Source organism: Cupressus sempervirens, chromosome 10 (assembly GCF_028749045.1).
Source record: "Cupressus sempervirens isolate cs-2001-9-10 chromosome 10, ASM2874904v1, whole genome shotgun sequence".
Lineage (NCBI taxonomy): Eukaryota > Viridiplantae > Streptophyta > Pinopsida > Cupressales > Cupressaceae > Cupressus > Cupressus sempervirens.
In genome coordinates this window covers 172184126-172200693 of record NC_143127.1, presented here as the reverse complement: position 1 = coordinate 172200693, position 16568 = coordinate 172184126, and the positions used below count along the sequence as shown (strand labels likewise).

The 16568-nt window shown below is 34.4% G+C and overlaps 1 pseudogene across 1 annotated transcript in view; it reads left to right on the top strand.

Moving 5' to 3' along the window:
* LOC149533176 (pentatricopeptide repeat-containing protein At1g11290, chloroplastic-like) overlaps nt 1–15806 on the top strand; it is a 47753-nt pseudogene extending 31947 nt beyond the window's left edge. Inside the window, exons 2-3 of the transcript XR_016356809.1 lie at nt 12775–15478; nt 15608–15806. The product of XR_016356809.1 is annotated as a pentatricopeptide repeat-containing protein At1g11290, chloroplastic-like (transcript). The remainder of the gene's footprint in view (nt 1–12774; nt 15479–15607) is intronic.
* Nucleotides 15807–16568: the final 762 nt, after the last annotated feature.

The window sequence follows — 16568 nt, the reverse complement described above, 5'->3', positions numbered from 1 at the left end:
GATATTTTTGGCATCATCTGAATAAATTTTCATAGAGTAATAAAGGGCATTATAGATTTAAAATCTAAGAGGTGGGAAAGTCTCCCTTGGATATGTAATATAATAAAGTAATTCTCAATGTAACTACATCCACTAGTAGAAAATCCCAATAGGACTCATAATGCATAATTATTCAAAGTCACATTTAATAACATGTTATTATCCTAAATATTTTGTTACAAGATTTAGGAATGATGCAATCATAGGACTACAACCTAGAAGGAATCAAGTAAACATGAAAGGGCCACCTTAAACCCTATTTTCATTTTGTGCTTCCTAATCTGGGAAATATATATAAAGAAATCATTTGGAATATGAACCCTAGAAAGGGTTAGATACACATCAAACCTAGTAAGAAAATAAACTTACATAGTCCTTGATCTCATTTGGAAGTGATCTATATAGAAAGTCTAGAGAAAAAGTTGTCTATAGTACATAGGCAATTAAGGATGCAACTCAAGAAAATGATGTGTTTGTAAAAGCAAATCCAAGATAAATTGTTTGAGTAAAGAGATGAGGGTTAAAACCTCTAATATAGAGTTAAGAAACAAAATTTACTTTGTATACTCAAAAGTAATTCTGTATGGATTTGATTGACTCCTTGAGGCTTTAGGCCAAATCCAAAGGCAACCAAAGCTACTTATATACAAACTTGAAGATGTTAACCTCAATGCACTCCCATTAGGCAAGAGTAGTCTCCAAGATTAATGTAGAATGATAAACTTGTTGGAAATATAAGAGGAGTAACTGAGAGGGGAGGGGTGAATCAATTACTACTAAAATAAATCCCAAATCCCTTAGATGTCAGTACAAAAATACAATCTAAAAATTGCATACTGTTGATGCTCGATAAACACATAAAATGATGTAACTCAGTAAGTACTGATTATACTTGGTAAATGATTAACATGAAAAATTTAGATGTTATTTGTGATTACCATTACTTTAACTTAGTTGTAAACACATAAAAGAAAATAGCATGAACACATTTGACATCGGGATTTAATGTGGAAACCCAATTTGGGAAAAACCATCAATTGCAACTAGTTACTATTTTCAATCTTTTGAAGTAAGCTCTATTAGGAGCCAACCTTGTTAAAGGTTACAAAACACACTATTAGGTGTGACCCTGTTAAGGGATTTAATCACCGTGTTAGGAGTGGCCTTGTTAGAGGTCTTAAGACAATTCAATAGAACTACAACCTTGTTAGAGGATTTGCAAATAGTTGTTAAGCTAACTCTGTTAAGAGATTTATATCACTGCTACAATGGTTAGAGAGTAACAATGATGGCTTGATTTGAATGCAATTGAATTGTGAATTACATATTTCTATTCTATCTTGTACATGATTCTTCTTGATCGAATATAGCTTTTCTGCTCCACAAGGATATTCTACTTATCCTTCAAATTCATTTCCTTTCTTCATCTTTAATACATTCATAACATCTTCACACTCCTTTTTTTCTACACACACTTGAAATTCTCAACTTGAACTTATACTTATATCTTTCATATTGTCAAGTCGGCTCATATACAACTTATAACAATTGATATTCATCACCTCAGTTGGCTAAAACTAATAGGTAAATCAATTAAGCTTAATATTCCAAAATAAGAAAATCCTTCATTAGCCGACCCAACTTGGTAGACACTAACTTAGAAGTGATTTCCTATGTTAACCAACAGAAGCTCGGTTAACACTGCAAACTCACCAAGATCCTTTAGCAACTGAGTGAGCTCAGTTAGCACTAGTTCCATCCAACTTTTCTTCATTAACTGAGTTAGCTTAGTTAACACTCATCTTCTATAGTCTTTCCTTCAACACCCAAGTGAACTCGATAGACACTACCTTCTAAACTAGGCAACCATAGGAACACTCAGTAGACACAAAAAATTGTCTTCACTGCCCGAGTGAGCTCGACATATACTAACTGATAATGATATGAAATTTGTGTAACATCAAAGACAATACACAATTAATCAATTGTATCCAACAATCTCCCTCTTTGGCATTGATGGCAACACAACATGTCATAACACAATAAAATTTTAGATTTATTCTTGAGAACTCCCTCTGTTAGTATGAGCTCTTCCTTTCACTAGAATCTTCCTCTATTTGTAACAACTTTTTCCAAGTTCATTCACAGAACTTTCTCCCTCTTACATAAAACTTCTCCTTCTTTGGAATGACAAAAATTTCTATGAGATATGACAGTAAACTTCTCCCTCTTTGACAACACATTTCAAAGACAACAACTCTGTTAATATCAATGTACCTTAAGTACTGATTCATTTGCAATATTCCCTTGTCAATTCTGCACCAACTAATTGATCTTCAACTTAGCTCTTATTGATGCATCACTAAGCTTTATTTAATGAGCTTAAGATAGAGAAATGACCCCTAGCTTACCTCTTAGATACAAAAGTGCATCCTTAGGTAATGTCTTGGTGAATATGTCTACAATCTATTCTTTTGTATTCACATATTCCAATCTTACTTCTTTATCCTACATCAATTCTCTTAAGAAGTGATATTTTATAGCAATATGCTTTGTTTTGGTATGCATCACTGGATTCTTTGATATATTGATTGCACTAGGGTTATCATAGTATATGACTATTGGATCCTTGATCTCTATCTTCATTCCTTCCAATAATTTTTTGAACCAAAAAATGTTAGAATAATTAGCTGTTACTACCACATATTCTACCTTTGTTGTGGATTAAGAGATGTAATTTTGTTTCTTTCTTGTCCAAGACACTAGTCTTTTACCAAGAAAGAATGCTCCACCCCTAGTGCTTTTTCTGTCATTAAGATTTCCTGCCCAATCAACATCAATAAATACTTTCAAGTCTGAATTGCCTCCAAGTTTATACCATAAACCATAGTCATTAGTAACTTTTAGATATCTCATGATTTTCTTGATTTCCATCATATGATTTTCTCTAGGATTTGCTGAGAATCTTGCCACTATTCCAATTGCTAGAGCAATATCAAGCCTTGTATGTACTACATATTGCAATTTTTCAATCATTGATCTATATGTGGTCTGATCTACTTCTTTGGAATCATTGTTCTTGGAAAGCAGCTTATGTCCAGTAGACATAGGGGTTCCAACTGGTCTTGAATCTTCCATTCCAAACTTCTTCAACATCTCCTTGATATACTTGGATTGAGTGATGTAGATACCATTTTTGTTCTGCTATATCTGTAACCCAACAAAGAATTTTATCTCACCAAACATGGACATCTCAAATTCTTTACTCATTTTTTCTAAAAATGCTTTGCATAAGTCATCATTTCCTATGAATAAGGTATCATCAACAAATATTTATGCCAATACAATCTTCTTGTCTCATCCTTCTTTGATATATAGACTATTGTTATCATTTATTCTTTGAAAGCCAATTTGTACCAAGTAATTATGAAGTCTTTCATACCAAGATCTGGGAGCTTGCTTGAGACCATATAATGCTTTGTGTGACTTGCAAACCATGTCTCTTTTGCTAGGATCTACAAAACCTTCTAGTTGTTCAATGTAGACTTCCTCATCAAGAATTCCATTCAAGAATGCAAATTTAACATCCATTTGATACACTTTAAATCCTCTATGTGCTGCATAAGCTAGTAAAGTTCTAACACCTTCTAATATTTCTATAAGAGAAAAAGTCTCACCATAATCAATACCTTCTTCTTGAGAATAACCTTTACATACCAAACTTGCCTTATTTCTTGAAACTTTTCCATCTTCATTTAGCTTATTTCTAAATACCCACTTTGTGCCAATTATATTTTTATCCTTGGGTCTAGGAACAAGAGTCCAAGTTTTATTCTTTTCTATTTTTTCTATCTCTTCATTCATTGCTTCAATCCAACTTTCATTATCCAGAGCATCTTTAACATTTCTAGGTTCAAATTCAACAAATAAACATTTACCTTTTAATTTGCTTCTTGTCATTGTTCTATTAGATTTTTCTTCAATGATCTAATCAAGTGCATGATGCCTTCTGACATAGCTTGCTAACACAGGTTCTTTGGATTTTGAATGAGTTATATTGTCTTCATTATGAACTTTAGTTTTAAGCTTGGGTCTTTCTGTCTATGACTCGGGTCCATCAGACTCAGTTTGAACTAGCTTAGTAGCCTGTGACTGTGACTCAGGTCCTTCAGACTTTGACTCGGTAACTGTTGGAGATTTTGGGCACTTGAGAGATGAAGCCTCCTTTCTTTCAAATATATTTTCCAAGGTATCAAGTTCATAGTAAACAAATCTTGTCTAATCCTCTAGCTCCTTGTTGCTTTCTTCTTCACTCTTTTTTGCAAACTCATCAATTCTAACATGTGCACTTTCTATTATTTTATGAGTAGACAAGTTCAAACATTTGTATGCTTTAATTCTGTAGGAATATCCTAGAAATATGCCTTCATCACCTTTTACATCAAATTTTTCTTTTCTAGACTCTTTCAAGATATAACATTTGCTACCAAATACTTTCAAGTAACTTACATTAGGTTTGTAGCCATACCATAGTTGATAAGGAATTTTGTTTGAATATTTCTCCAATTGTACTTTGTTCAACGTATGAACTGTAGTGCTGATAGCTTCCTTCTAGTATTTGAGAGCAACATTATTTTCAATCATTAGGGTTCCTGCACAATCCATGATAGATCTGTTTCTTCTTTTAGATATATCATTTTGTTGTGGTGTACCAGGGGTTGATACTTGTCTTTTAATTCCTCTTTCAATGCAAAAATTATTGAATTCATTGGAGATGAATTCACCACCTCTATCTGATCTTAAACATTTCAACCTCTTTCCAGTTTCTTTTTCTACTCTTGCCAAAAAACCACTTGAACTTTTGAAAGGCTTCTAATTTTTCTTTTAGATATATTATAGTTATCATTCTAGAATAATCATCAACAAAAAGAATTGAAATTTTTTCTCCACTATAACTCTCTATTCCAATAGGTCCACATAAGTCTGTATGAACAATTTCTAAGACTTCTTTTGACTAATAGTTTTTTCTTTTGAAACTAGTCTTTCCCATTTTACCAATTTGGCAATTCTTGCATAAACCCATATCAAGCTCCTTCAGACTAGGAATACCTATTACTTTTATATGTTTGTGTATCTTGACCTAATTATCAAAGTTTACATGCCATAGCCTTTTGTGTCATAACCAACTTTCTTCTACTTGAGCAATAAAAAATGAACAATCACTAAGATCAAGATAAAATAGACTACCTTTTGTTTGCTTGCTAGACCCAACTAGATTTCCTTTTCCATCTAGTAGTTTGGCTTTTCCATTCATGAATTCTACCGTGAATCCAATGTTATTCAACTGTGCCACACTCAGTAGATTATGCTTTAGTCCTTCAACCCAATAAGCATTGTCACATACAAGTTCTTTAGTCAATGAAATACATCCTTTTCCTTTTATGTTACAAGGTTCATTGTTTCCAAATCTCACACTACCTGTATTATAATATTCCATGTGCTCAAATTTTTTTTTGTCTCTAGTCATATGATGTGAACAACCACTGTCAATAATCCATATATCATTTTTGCTAACATGAGAGATAAGTGCCATCTTATCTCCTTCATCATCAAATTCATCTTTGACAACAATATATACCATGTCATCTTCACTATTATTAGAATCTTTAGCTATAAAACAAGATTTCTTACCTTTGTCCTTATAGTTCTTGTAGTTCTTGGAATCCTTCTTACCTTTGTGCTTATTGCTTTTCTTTTCATCTCTGACTTCTTTGTGTGGACACCTTGTAGCAATGTGACCAACCTCTTCACAAGAAAAGCAAATCAGAGGAACTTTACCTTTGTACTTTCCTCTGCCTTTGGAAAACTTCCTTGCAAGTAGGGCTTCAACAACTTCAAGATCATTGTCTAAAATTTCTTATGATTCTTCTTCTTCACTTCCTGATTGACTAGACTTTTATTTCTTAGCCTTTTCTTGGAGTGAGATTTTAGCCTTAAAAGTAGACTAAATAACTTTTGAACTAGGAACATAGCTATCAAAGTTGTCTAACTCAAAAGTTATCAACCTTCCAACTAGAGCATCCAAAGATATTTTATTATTTCGATCACACCTCATTTCTTGAATAGCAGACACTCTAATTGCATAAATAGGAAGAAAAGTTCTAAGTACCTTGCTTACAATTGTTTTCTCTTCAATGTCTCCTCTAAATGCTTTGATTGCACTTACACTTGCTTTGATCCTTTCCACATATTTTGCAATGTTCTCATCTTCTCTCATTTTCATCTAATCAAAATGACCTCTAAGACTTTCAGCCTTATCTCTTCCTACATTGTCATCTCCTCAATATATGTATTTTAGTTTGATCCACATCTCATGAGCTGTCTTGTAGTTTTTGACTTCAACAAATTTAGCATAACTAAGAGTAGATGCAATATCAATCATCATGATGTTATGATTCTTATGTTCAACAATATCTTCAACAGATAATGTTCCAGCGGGAGTCTTGTATTCAATATCAAGATATTTGCATCTTGAGTCACTGATAGTAGCCAAATGTAACCTCATAATTCCTTGCCATGCTGCAAAATTGTCTCTATTCAGCTTGGGGATCTATCTTCTGTAAGATATCTTGATCTTTAGCTTAGGTCCTTGAAACCTTCTCTGCAAGCACCAAAAGCTCTAATACCAATTGTTGGAAATATAAGAGGAGTAACTAAGAGGGGAGGGGTGAATCAGTTACTACTAAAATAAATCCCAAATCCCTTAGATGTCAGTACAAAAATACAATCTAAAAACTGAATACTATTGATGCTTGAAAAACACATAAAATGTTGTAACTCGGTAAGTACTAATTATACTCGATAAATTCTTAACATGCAAACTTTAGATGTTATCTGTGATTACCATTACTTTAACTTAGTTGCAAACACATAAAATAAAATAGCATGAACACATTTGACACTAGGATTTAACGTGAAAACCCAATTTGGGAAAAACCACCAATTGCAACTAGTTATTATTTTCACTCTTCTAAAGTGAGTCCTGCTAGGAGCCAACCTTGTTAAAGGTTACAAAACACACTGTTAGGTGTGACCCTGTTAAAGGATTTAATCACCCTGTTAGGAGTGGCCTCGTTAGAGGTCTTAAGACAATTCAATAGAATTGCCACCTTGTTAGAGGATTTGCAAATAGCTATTAAGCTAACTCTATTAAGAGATTTAGATCACTGCTATAATGGTTAGAGAGTAACAATGAGATGATCTGATTTGAATGCAATTGAATTGCTGATTACAAATTTCTATTCTATTTTGTACTTGATCCTTCCTGATCGAATATAGCTTTTCTACTCCACAAGGATATTTTACTTATCCTTCAAATTCGCTTCCTCTCTTCATCTTTAATACATTCATAACATCTTCATACTCCTTTTTTTTACACACACTTGAAATTCTCAACTTGACCTTATACTTATATCTTTCATATTGTCAAGTCAGCTCATATACAACTTACAACAATTAATATTCATCACATCAATTAGCTAGAACCAATAGATAAATCAATTAAGCTTAATATGTCAAAATAAGAAAATCCTTCATTAGCTTACCCAACTCGATAGACACTAATTTAGAAGCGATTTCTTGTGTTAACCAACAGAAGCTCAGTTAACACTACAAAATCGCAAAGATCCTTTGGCAACTAAGTGAGCTCGGTTAGCACTGGTTCCATCCAACTTTTCGTCATTAACCGAGTGAGTTTGGTTAACACTCATCTTCTACAATCTTTCCTTCGACACAAGAGTGAACTTGATAGATACTGCCTTCTGAACTAGGCCACCATAGGAATGCTTGGTAAACACAGAAAATTGTCTTCACTACCTGAGTGGGCTCGACATATACTGACTGATAACGATATGACATTTGTGTAACATGAAAGATAATACATAATCAATCAATTGTATCCAACAAAAATTTCCCTAAGTTTAAGTATCTATCTAGAGAATTATATCACCTATCCTATTTGATGGATGGATGCTCACCATATTGATAGATGGATGCCTAACCTGCATGGTTAGATGCCTATTTCATGTGAATAGATGATTACTTGTGTGTACAAATGAATCAAGACTTAATATCTTAAAGGAATAGTAATAAAATAAATGTTGATATTTTGGGGTGCAATGGAAGGTTTATTACAAATTGATACTAATGAGAGTAATAGTTTAAGGTGATTAAGGAAGCTAAATAGAAGGTTCTTTCCAATGTTTGGAGTGACAATAGCTTTTAGACAGGAACTAAAAGAAAAAAATTGTTAGCATTTCATCTTGAATGAGGTTTTAGTTTTTGTAATCCCTTTGATTAGTCACTAATCTTTTTTCATATTTCGTTGATATTTTTTTGTATCCTTATCTATTCATATTTCTTTTTAAATGACCACTACACTTTGATGTCTTATATTAGTAGCTAAGGTGTTATGTTCATGTAAAATCATTATATGAGATTTGATTTGTGAGATCATGCTCAAATCCTTTCTTGCATGCATGAATAATTTAAGGTTCAATTTTTTTATAGAAGAAGAAATGCTAATAAATGATTTTCATTTCTTAATATTTAATCATTAATTTAGTGAAAGTAATTTTTTTTTAAGAACTTAGCAAGGAAGGAATAAAGTATCATTTCATCTTGAATTAAGTTTTAGATTTTGTAATCCCTTGGAATAGTCGCTGATCTTTATTCATATCCCTATATATCATAAATAAAAAAAATTAAAAACCACACTTTGGTGTTTTGTATTTGTAGCTAAGGTGTTATGTTTGTGTCAAATCATTCTATGAAAGTTGATAATGTGAAATCATTCTCAAATCCTTTCTTGTGTGCATGAATAATCAAAGGTTCAATTGTATTATAGAAGAAAAATAAATGCTAACAAATGATTTTTATTTCTTAATGTTTAACCATTACTTAAATAAAAGTAATAAGTTTGCTAAAAAGTTAGTAAGGAATAAAGTAGCTCTCTTTTGCAACCAACATTAGTGTAGATCCATCAAATGGGAGATTAATAAATTATTGATGTATTAATTTATCTAGGATTTATTACCTTTCCTTCCCAATGTTGACCAAAAATATTTTTTTTGCATGTTGATGTTGTGATAGCATTTAAAAATATTAGTTGCAATCACTCTAATGTAGAAGAATATCAAAAGCAATAATAGCATAATAGTCAAATTTGTATACCTTAATTGAAGCTCTAAATGATATCTAGTATTTTTTTAATTGAAAAAAGCAATTTTGTTCACATAAAAGAAAATTTTATGAGTGTATGTCATTAGATACAAATATTGTCTAAATTAACAATAGTATTGGTTCAATTAGATATGAATATGCACAAATAATGTATGATAGATGATGAGCCAAAGTGTTTCCAAACCTCCTCCAAGCAGCTAGGTGATTCCTTCAAAGTCTAAAAATATATCAATTTCTGCATCCATCAGAGTGTAGACAGTCGAACCAATACTACAGCAAAGTGCTTGTATTCTAGACTGAATAAACCATAACATACAAAGTTGGTAAGTTGCAAGATATCTATTCAATACAAGCTATAATCATAATACTCCCCTGGAGACACATGAAAGCCTCATTCACAAAATCTTAACTCTTTTATGTATGCACTATGCTCAAGACCATCTAATGACAATTTAATTGACATGTACTTTATACTTTTCCTTAAACACATTGAGCCAATTATGAAATTCATCATGTGATTTTCTAAGCCTAAATTAATTGGTTTGGATAGTAATTTGAAGAGTAAGGAACATGGGAGAGAAATATGAAGTAATAATCAATTACTCTACTTGAGAAGAGTGAAAGTGCACGAAAAGATAGTCATACACCTAATTCTCTAAATGAGTTTGAGGATAATGTGCATGAAGGATTACATGATAATACTATTAGCTAATGAAAGACCAAGAAAGGCATTTTTCCAAGACCAAGCTTGAGGGAATAAAGCAAGAAGAGTGGAAAAGAAGAACCTCTAGAGTTGTTGGACATAAGGGAGGAAACAAAAGACATGCTTGATAGTCTCTCTTTTAAAGAAGAAGGGGCGGGATGGAGGTGGGACCTATTAAATAAGAGTATGTCACCAATCAAAATTTTGACATGGACAATTTTCAATGCTAGCAACTGATCTTGGGCATCAATTTTAGACTTCCAGGTGATTTTTCTTAACTCATTCCATGATGATCTTTTGAGGTTGTAATGTCACTTAATATGGAGTCAATGGGAAAGGGGAATAAAAGGATGCAACCATTTATATATAGATATAAACGGGAAACTCTAAACATTATGATTTCTAGGCCATTTTTAGTCCTTAAGGAAATTATCATGACATGGAGTGGACATAAGACACCATAACTCAGGTCTCACAAGTTTTAGGATTTTAAGGATTGATATTTTATAAATTGAGGACATATTGAATTGTGACTTGATTTGATCCCATGATTCTAGTCAAACCTTAGGAGGGGGCATAAATGATGAAACACACAAAATAACTTCTTTAAATAGGTGTCTTCTCTTGAGGTAATTTGAGGTAGCCAAATGACTATTATTTTCTAGACTAGCTAATTTACCAAATGGAGGAGGAAGCAAAATTCAAACCATGACTTAAGGTATGATCAAACCAACTTAATTTTCTTGTGGTAAGTTTCCAAGCTCTCAAATGGAATTAAAGGGAGTTGAACCATGGGTTTTAATGTAGGGAGTCATAATGAGTTTATGTGTCCAACTAATCAAACTCCATGATTAACTAGCAATAGCTATTAGAATATAGTGTCGAACCAAATGTTTCCAAGGCACATCTCCATCCAAGGTTCTCACAATCCATTTTGTGTTGAGACAAATGCCTTTCTTGTAGGGATCAATAATTCCCAAACCTCATTTAATGTTTCTTGGTTGGATGCAATGTGCCCAATATTTTATTGGAAGACCATTGGTGTTTCCCCATTTATTCCAGAGAAACCTTTTAATAATTTGAGTTAGTTGAGTGGAGTAGGTTTTAGAGGGCATAAAACAAGATGTTATGTAAAAATGTTTGGCTAACAAGATCTTGTTAGCAGCTTGGATTCTACCAGCCTTGAAGATGAACTTTTGGCCCAATTTATAAATTTGTTTTCTATTTTATGCATGAACCAAGATCGCATATCTTTAAGTTAAACTCTAATGCCAAAGGGTATGCCAAGATATCTAGTGATGGTGCCATGTTTTATCTTGCGTCATTCACTAGTATCCAAGGTCAGTAGCGGTTTGGGTGGGTCATAATTAATTCAGTTTTATGCAGGACTAGCTTAGATCTTGAAATGGTACACAGAAGATCCAAAACATTAGTCACCTTCTCTGTTGAATTTTGTATGAATACCACACTATCATCCTCAAAATGAGAATTAAGTGTTGTTGCATTGTTTGGCAATGAAATGCCATTAATAAGTCTATTTGAAAGAGTGTGTTGAAGCAAACATCTAAGATCATCAGTTGCAAGGGAATAAAGAAAGGGTGCAAGGGGACAACCTTGTTTGATGAACTTTTATGCAAGGGAAATGATAGAGAAATCTAGACATATACACAAGCACATGCATACTTGAAGAATGTTATCTTTATTGTTATCAAATGGTTGATTAAGATAAAGTGCCTTCATGATTTTAATCATACATGAAATTGAAAATGCATTTACTACTACAAGCAAGGCATATGTATCAAAACAAAGGGAATGGCATTTAGTTCTTAAATCACATTAAGAATTTAAAAATGATATCAAAGATCAAGTTTGCAAGTATAAATCTAATTGATAACCATGGTCATGATTTTGATCACAAAATCTTAATCTAGATTAGAAAACAAAAGAAATATTTCATTTTTTATTTATAAATATTACTATCACAATCATTATGTAATTTTGAAATAAATTGAATTTAGATCATATCCTTTGCCAATTCCTTCTTTAGGCTTGTCTTATTTTCTTCCACAAATAATAAAAACAGCAACCATTTATTTATCTATTAAATAAATAAACTTATTTAGTTCTACTTCTATATATACATTAAATCGACTTAACCCAAACTAGACATATAATTTGTTCATTCCCACTTACAATGGATGACAGATAATACTAAATTTTATTTGCTAAACCTATATAAACTTCCTCCAAATGTATCGATGAAATGGTCAGCTCACTGCCATTAAAGAATAAATTTTTAGAATCCCTTACGTGATTGTCTGTCATCAGTTCCGCTTCGAGTGAAAATGCTTCCAGGCTTTCCACTGGCAATGCCACTCTGATTGATGTAGACTGAATAAAACTGTCGATTTTACAACCATCAAATGCCATTGACATCTACTGGTCACTTGAAGCTCACATGTTTATGCAGAAATGGTCAGTTGAAGGAGGCGCTGCACACTCTGCTTACTTCACACAAACCGTCTGAAGACTACTCCACATATCTTCAATTATTACAGACCTGTGTTCTCAAGAACGCGCTTTCAGAAGGTAAAAACGTCCACGCTTTCATCGCTCACCGGCGATTTGCATTTGCTGCACACACATATTTTCATAATAAGCTTATTTACATGTACGTCAAGTGCGGAAGTTTGGTTGATGCCCGCAAAGTGTTTGACTGCATGAACGAACGAGACGGCTTCTCATGGAATACGATTATTACGGCGTACAGAAGACATGGGTGTCCTCAAGAGGCACTCACACTCTTTCGCCATATGAAACAAACAGGTCTTCAACCTGATCAATTCACATTTGCCAGCGTACTCCAGGCCTGTGCCAAAATGGGAGCTCTGGAAGAGGGAATGGATATTCATCAAAGCATTAAGGATTTAGGATTTTTGTCAGATGTAGTAGTTGCAACTGCCCTGGTAGACATGTATGCCAAATGTCGAAGTATAGACAACGCACGTGAATTGTTTGACAAAATGCCTGAAAGAAATGTGTTCACATGGAATGCAATGATTGCAGGATATGCACAGAATGGATTTGCTGAAATGGCTTTACAAACTTTCAAACAAATGCAATTGTCAGATGTAAAACCAGATTCCATAAGCTTTGTCAGCATCCTCTCTGCCTGTGCCAAAATGGGAGCTTTGGACCAGGGCATGGACATCCATCGGAGCATAGAAGATGGAGGGTTTTTATCAGAAGTTACCGTTGCAACTTCCCTGATGGACATGTATTCAAAATGTGGGAGCATAGAGAAGGCACATGCATTGTTTGACAGAATGCCGAAAAGAAGTGTGGTGTCATGGACTGCAATGATTTCAGGATATACGCAAAATGGATTTGATGAAAAGGCTTTAGAAACATTCAAGCAAATGCAATCGGCAGGTGTAAAGCCGGACTCCACAACCTTTGCTAGCATCCTCCCCGCCTGTACCAAAATGGGAGCTTTAGAACAGGGAATGGACATCCATCAAAGCATTAAGGATAGAGGAGTTTTGTCAGATGTCGTCGTTACAACTGCATTGATAGACATGTATGCAAAATGTGGAAGCATGGATAAGGCACATGAACTGTTTGACAAGATGCCTCAACGAGATGTCATCTCATGGAATGCAATGGTTGCAGGATATGTACAAAATGGATTGGCTGAAAAGGCTTTAGAAATTTTCAAGCAAATGCAATTGGAAGGCGTAAAGCCAAACTCCACAACCTATGCTAGCATCCTCCCCGCCTGTACCAAAATGGGAGCTCTGGAACAGGGTATGTGTATTCATCAAATCGTGAAGGAGAGAGGAATGTTGTCAGATGTTGTAGTTGCGACTGCTCTGGTAGACATGTATGCAAAATGTGGAAGCATAGCCAAGGCATGGGAATTGTTTGACATGATACCTCATAGAAACGTGTTCTCATGGACTGCAATGATAGCAGGATATGCGCAAAATGGATGTGATGAAAAGGCTTTAGAAACTTTTAGGCAAATGCAATTGTTAGGTGTAAAGCCAAATTCCATGACCTTCGCTAGCATCCTCCCGGTCTGTGCCAAAATAGGGGATTTGGAACAGGGTATGGGCATCCACCAAAGCATAATAGACAGAAGACTTTTGTCGGATGTTGTGGTTACAACAGCCTTGCTAGACATGTATGCAAAATGTGGAAGCATAGAGAAAGCAAACAAACTGTTTGAGAGAATGCCCCAAAGAAATATAGTCTCATGGACTGCAATGATCGCAGGATACACACAAAATGGACTTGTTGAAAAGGCTTTAGCTCATTTCAAGCAAATGCAATTGGCAGATGTAAAGCCAGACTCCTCAACCTTTGCTAGCATCCTCCTTGCCTGTGCCAAAGTGGGAGCTTTAGAACAGGGCATGGACATCCATCAAAGCATAAAGGATAAAGAAATTTTGTCAAACGTTGTAGTTGCAACTGCCCTGCTAAACTTGTATGCAAAATGTGGAAGCATAAACAGAGCACGGGAACTTTTTGACAGAATGCCTAAAAGAGACGTGATCTCATGGAATGCAATGATTGCAGGATATGCACAAAATGGACTTTGCAAGGATGCTCTCAAAATATTTGAATCAATGAAGTACTCTGGAACATATCCTGACACTGTAAGCTTTGCTTGTGTTCTATGTGCATGCAGCCATGTGGGTTTAGTGGATGAGGGCTGTACATACTTTAATTACATGACTAACTCCTATTGTATTACACCTACAATTGATCATTATGTTTGCATGGTTGACCTTCTTGCTCGTGCTGGCTATCTTCAGGACTCCCTAAACTTTATCTTCAAGATGCCAATTAGACCTGTGGTGGTTGTGTGGATGTGTTTTCTAGGTGCCTGTAGATCACATAAGAATATAGGCTTAGGAGTATTCACAGCGACCTTGCTTTTTGATTTGGATCCCAGAAATGCTGCAACTTATGTTCTTCTCTCGAACATGTATGCAGAAGTGGGCAGGTGGGGTGAGGTTCAAATGGTAAGGAGATTGATGAAGGATGTAGGAATTAAAAAGATCCCTGGATGTAGTTGGATTGAAGGCCATAAAATGGTACATGCATTTTCTATAGGAGGCAAATCAGATCCACAGGCACAGGAGATCCATGCAGAGTTGGATTAATTAGCCTTGGAGATGAGGGTAGCAGGGTATTCTCCAGGTTCAAAACTTTTACTTTGTCTCTGGAAGAGGAGGAAAAAGAATTATTTCCTTCTTTCTGTAAATGAAAAGTTGGCGATTGCATCTGGTTTCTTAAACATGTGCCCTCGAAACAACTATTCAAGTTCTTAAAGAACCAAGCATGTGCTGATTGCCACACTATGATGAATTTTGTCACCAATATAGCTGCAAGAGATATTCTTGCGAGAGGTACTATCATTTTAAACAGGAACAATGTTCTTGTAGAGATTATTGGGGATGCTAAAGGAAGCAATATGAAAACAGGCTGGTACTAAAATGCACTATGTAAAACCTACAGTAGCAATGAAGGGATGTGGTTTTATATTCAGTTTTTTAGGTTTATTTATTTATTTTTAGTTTGTTTTGTTTCTAATTTTCCTCTCATTTTATCTTCCAGATTATTGGTCAAGAATGGAGAATGGGAAAACAATAGAAGGTAAGGAATGCTTCGAGAAAATTGAAAGATTTTTTATCAACAGGTAATGAGAGAGGAGGATTCATAATCATTTTTGTCATTTTGTACCTTCTGTTATCTTTTGCTTATATGGAGTTTATCATTTGAAATTAAATTAAATATTTTCAGATTTGATATGTAATTTTGTATACCTAAAATTAAGTCACACACTATATTGATTGTAGTGGTTCAGTCATGCTTCTCAGTCATGGCTTTTGTGGGTTAAGTCACAAATTATATTATTGTTGTGGCAGTCATGCTTCTAGTTGTGGCTTTTGTAGGTTAAGTCAAAAGCAAACGGTGGATCAACATAAAATAGAACATTCCAGAATAGAATGAATTTTCCTGTTACAGTCCAATGTAATTTGGGAGTGTCTAGTGCTGGATGCATATGACGGGATTGGCAAGGTGAAGTTGACAATGGCAACTTCAAAAAAGCAAGAAAATATATACATTATGAAGCAAACTGTTGGAGTGACGAAGTGCAACATACGGTGCAGCCTCACTATATGGTGGAGGTAAGTCACTGTACGGCGACACCTATATATATATTTTTCTTAAAATGTATGGTGGATGAGCCATACTGTGTTGAGCCGTACGGTGACAAATATCTGTGCCATGAGTGCCGGATAGTATGGTGGTGTGACATTATGGTGGTGTCATGGTGTCAGATGGTACGGTGGTGCCAAACATGGTGGATGATGTTGTCTGACGGACAATATAGTGTGTGAGATGAGTATGGTAAGTAGAGTCCGTCGTGTAGAGCATCTGCATCACCGAAAAAGTGACTGAAGCATTTGTGTTCATCAAAGGCATCCGTGTGTGACAGATGGTTGGCAGACTGTTTTGCCTATAACCATTTGTGGTACTCCATAACGAATTGCATAGTGTATAAATGTATGCA